This window comes from Rattus norvegicus, chromosome 5 (genome assembly GCF_021556685.1).
Source record: "Rattus norvegicus strain SHRSP/BbbUtx chromosome 5, alternate assembly SHRSP_T2T, whole genome shotgun sequence".
Lineage (NCBI taxonomy): Eukaryota > Metazoa > Chordata > Mammalia > Rodentia > Muridae > Rattus > Rattus norvegicus.
In genome coordinates this window covers 11,818,529-11,823,557 of record NC_141538.1, presented here as the reverse complement: position 1 = coordinate 11,823,557, position 5,029 = coordinate 11,818,529, and the positions used below count along the sequence as shown (strand labels likewise).

At 39.1% G+C, this 5,029-nt stretch overlaps 1 pseudogene; it reads right to left on the bottom strand.

Moving 5' to 3' along the window:
* Positions 1-254: 254 nt before the first annotated feature.
* On the bottom strand, positions 255-4,794 carry LOC148005627 (thioredoxin, mitochondrial pseudogene; annotated as a pseudogene).
* Between the last annotated feature and the right edge of the window lie 235 nt (positions 4,795-5,029).

Genomic DNA, 5,029 nt, shown 5'->3' with positions numbered 1-5,029 from the left:
CCCTAAAAGGAGCACAGAGTAGGAGGTGCACAGAATGCCCCCCAATACCAGTGGCAACATTGCTCCTCTGCTGGCCACCCTGGCTGAGAGCTGGCTCAGAGCACTGGTGGCTTCTACACTTGGAGGTCTGTGGCCAAAGCTCAGACCCACAGGGACAGGGCAGGAAGGAGGACAACTGAGGGCAAAAGGTTCTACGAGGCTCCTCCTGAAACAGGCTACCAGCCTGAAAGGCAGCCAGGCCTCTTCTCTGCTTGTCAGTCAATCAGCCTCTTTAGGAAGGCTTTTATCCGAGCTTTGTCTTTGATGCCCTAGAAATTGTTTACCGTGTCCCCATTCTTGATGGCCAGCACAGTAGGCACAGCTAACACCTCGTACTCAATGTCAAGGTCTGTGTGGTCGTCAATGTACAATTTGGCCATTACCACCTTTCTATGCTATTGGGCCACCATCTTCTCTATTCACGATCTTAGGGTCTTGCAGGGGCCACACCACTGCATGGAAGTCCACAATGGTATCTCACTGTTGACAACTCTGTCTTGAAAGTCAGGTCCATCCTGTATGTTAAAGGTTAATGGACAGACTCTGGCATTGTGTACCATGTGGGCTAGACTAAATGTTCCTATCAAACCACCAGCCTTGTACTGCAGCATCCTAGAAGTGAGAGAAACCCACCAACCTTGAGAGAGCTTCCTAGAGATGACTGAGTTCATGGAACTCCTCAGGAGAAGCTGCTGAGCTATCTACCAACATCACAAGCAGAGGGATGAAGAACCAAGCAAGCCCGTCTGCCTTTCAAGGCCATTCTTGTACCAATTTGCAGGTATTTTAACAAGAATTTTTACATCAATTTTCATAAGAGAAATAGGTCTGTAATTCTCTTTCTTCATTGGGTCTTTATATGTTTTGGATATTGGGGTGACTGTATAATCAATTGAGCAATGTTCCCTCAGTTTGTATTTTGTGAAATAATTCAAGGAGTATTGGCATTAACTCTTCTTTAAAAGTCTGGTAGGATTTTTTTTAATGTAGGCACTTAATACTATGAACTGCCTCTTATGAGAGCATTCATTGTGTCCCATAATTTTGGTAATATCATGTATTCATTTTCATTAAATTCTAGAAAGTCTGATTTCTTACTAATTTCTGTCTTGGCCTATGTTTTGTTCAGTAGTGAGTTGTTTAGTTTCCATGAGTCATAGGCTTTCTGTTATTTCTGTTGTTGAAATCCAACTTTAATTCCTAATGGTCTGATAGGATACAGAGTTTGTTTTTCCTTTATTTGTTTGTTTGTTCTTCTATTTTTTTTTTATCCATTGAGCTTACTTTGTGTCCAAGTATGTTGTGACCAGTATATGGTCAGTTTTGGAGAAAGTTCTATGAGGTGATAAAAGGAAGGTACTTGGGTGAAATGTTCTGTAAATATCGGTTAGGTTCTTTTTGTTCGTAATATCAGTTAGCTTCAGTATTTCTGTTTGGTTTTTATCTTGATGACTTGTTCATTGGTGAGAGTGAGTTATTAAAGTCTTCCACAGTCACTGCATGAGGAGTAATGTGTGATTTAAGCTGCAGTGGTGTTCCTTTTAAGAAATTGATTGCCCTTGTATTTGGGACAAAGATGTTAAGAATTGCAATATCCTCTTGGCAGATATTTTCTATGATAAATATGTAGTGCCCTTTCCTATCTCTTCTGATTGGGTTTGGTTTGAAATTTATTTTGTGAGATATTAAAATGACTATACTGCCTTGTTTCCTACTGTTCATTTGCTTAGAATATCTTTTTCCATTTTTTCCCTGAGGTGATATCTATCTTTGATGACAAGGTATGCTTCTGGATGGAGCACAAGAAAGATCCAGCTTTTAAAGTCATTCTGTTAGTCTGTGTCTTTTTATTGCGTAATTAAGACCACTAATGTTGAAAGTATTATTGAACAGAATTCATGCATTCTTGTTATTTTGTTATGTCGGTATGGGTTTTTTGTTTATTCTTTTGCTTTGCTGGTCTAATAATATTTATTCCTTGTGTTTTCTTGCATATGGTTAATGTCTTAAGTTATGTTTTTCTTTTTGCTTCTAGCATCTTTTATAAGGGTAGCCCTATAAATAAATATCCCTTGTATTTGGTTTTTATCATGAAATGTCATTTATTCTCCATCTATTGTGATTGAAAGCTTATTTGAATATATGTACTGTCTGTTTTATGTCAACTTCACACAAACTAGAATTATCACAGAGAAAGGACCCTCAGTTGAGGAAATGCCTCCATAAAATCTACCTGTAAGACATTTTCTCAATTAGTAATCAATAGGGTAGGACCCTGTTCATGTAGTACCATCTCTGGGTTGGTAGTCTTGATTTCTAAAATAAATCAGGCTGGAAAAACTATGTGAAGGAGATCAGTGAGCAGTACCCCTCCATGGGCTCTATTCTGCATCACCTCCTGCCTCCAGGTTCAAACCCCGCTTGAGTTCCTGTCCTGACTTCCTCCAGTGTTGGACTAGGATCTGGGCGTATAAGCCAAATTAGTTCTTGATCATGGTAGGTTGTTTTTGGTTTTTTGTTTGTTTGGTTGGTTGGTTGGTTTGGGTTTTTTTGTTGTTGTTGTTGTTGTTGTTTTGTTTTTTGGTTAGTTTAGTTTGGACTTTTTTTGGTTTATTTGTTTGGTTTTTTAAGATTTATTTTATTATTTTATGTATCTGAATACTGTCGCTGCCTTCAGACACACCAGAAGAGGGCATCAACTCTCATTACAGATGGCTCTGAGCCACCATGTGGTTGCTGGGAATTGAACTTGTCACCTCTGAAAGAGCATCCAAATTTGGGTATTTTGTAGAATATCCAAAAAGCATGCAATAAAAAAGATGGCAATGAAATATCTGAGTCTTCTTTGGTCCTTCCCAAAATTATCCTTTAATAAGAATAAGAAATCTTCTTTAACATACAAACCAGAAAAATTGTACAAGGACGGGAAAGGAAACAAGAATAGCAGAGGTTTAAACCTGGAGAATAGACAGGTGAGAGAGCTGCAGCCTTATCAGGGAACACAATGATGCTGGAGCCAGTGGAGGGCAAGGTGGAAAGAGAAGCCACATTACCCAAGAAGATTCTCCTAAAGCCTCTGATGTGTTGATATGGGAGACTTTTGGAAGTGGGATGGATGGAGATAAATGCAACATAAGTAGAAACAGTTGAAATCCCAGAAAGAAGCTGAGTCACATGTTCTCCCACACCCCACAACTGATGGCTCCACTCCATTGCAGCTGGAGACCAGAACTGGGTTCTTCAGAAGGCCCCAGACAAGGGGCTGAAGAGCAGCAGGCCCAGATGGTTGGAGAGGAACCTAGGAGCCCAGATTTCCTATCTTCTACCCACTTCTGCCCCCAAACCAGAGCAAGGATCTGGAAGCTATCTCCTAGATTCTAAGTAGCACAAGAGGATGGGGATTTTATATCACAACTACTCATACACATAAAAGAACCTGGCCAGGACACTAAAGGTGACAACGGTTGGCAAATCGCTCCAGACTCTACACTTGCACCACTCACCATTCAATATATGATAGACAACTCAAACATGTGAGATTTCAACACCAGTGATGCCACAAGACCTAACAGACAAACAGAACAACTCGAAAACAGACACCTAGAAAGGGAAGGTTTTTTAAAAAAAATTATACTTGATACTTTCTTTCATTTTTTCCAGTTGGTAGTAGAGCATGCCCCTAATCTCAGCATTTTGGAGGCAGGTGGATTTCAGTGAGTTTGAGGTCAACCTGGTCTACAGAGCTACTACATTCAGAATGCCCGAGGCTGAACAAAGAAACCCTGTCTCGAGAAATCAACCAACCAAACAAATAAATAATAAATAATTTTGAGACAGTGAATCACTGTGTAGCCTTAACTAACAAGAAACATATTGAACAGATCAGACTGGCCTTGAACTCACAGAGATCTGCCTGCCTCTGCCTCCCATGTATACACCATCTTCATACTTGATGTTCTCAATGAAATCGCATAAAATTTCCTAACTGTATAATAAGAACAGCATGTTTTTTTGTTCTCCCCTCCTTCTCTGTTTTTTGTTTTGTTTTGTTTTGTTTAGTTTCAGGGTCTTTTTAAAAGGGATTCCAGTAACACACAAATTATGTCCTCGGTCTTTTATAAATTAAAATGTCTGTAAATATAAAGAACATATTTTCAGAAGAAAAGAAGACAGTTCTCAAATAAGGGAAAGTTGAATGAGGTGGAAAACATGTACTAGAATAGATAAATACAGGTATATATGGAATATATATAGGTATAGGTATAAAGAACTGTATATAGTTATAAGTATATATGAAATATATACAATTATGTGTATATATTTATGAGAAAAAACGTGGATATCTGGATGATGTACAGTTATGGGTATATATGTACTAGTCTAAGAGATCCAGAAAGCAAAACTAATTAGCAGCATAAAGAGCTTCAGTATAAAAAGATTTCAAGAAAAATGGAGGTGTTGCTTAGTTAACAGTATGCTCTAGGCTTGAGTTTGGTATATAGGATTATATAAACTGGGTATGATGGTGTAATGCTATAACCCCAGCACTCTGGAAGTAGAGATAGAACAATCAGAAGTACAAGATCAACCTCAATAAAACAGCAAGCTGGTAAATGCTTCAGAGGAATGGCCGCAGGCCAATGACACTGAAGCAATTCTTCAGCTAAAGCTTCCTCTGCTACTGTGACAGGTAGCAAAAGAAGATTACTTCTAAACTGGGAAGTCGGAAGGCTTAACTGACAGTACCACCCCCATGACTCTTTTTCTCCCAGTAGCCCTACAATTACTAAATTGATGCCTGCTTGTAGGTAACACTTGGAAAAAACATTCAAATTCAATGTTTTAAAATAACATAGGCAGCAGGAGGAACTGGCCTCATGCATGGCCAAGGGTAGAAAAGAAACTTCCCAGTGTCGGCCAGAGGGCCCTTGTATGACAGACATCTCATCTCTCTTTTTAATGGTAGAAATGCAATAGCTCACAGCTTAGT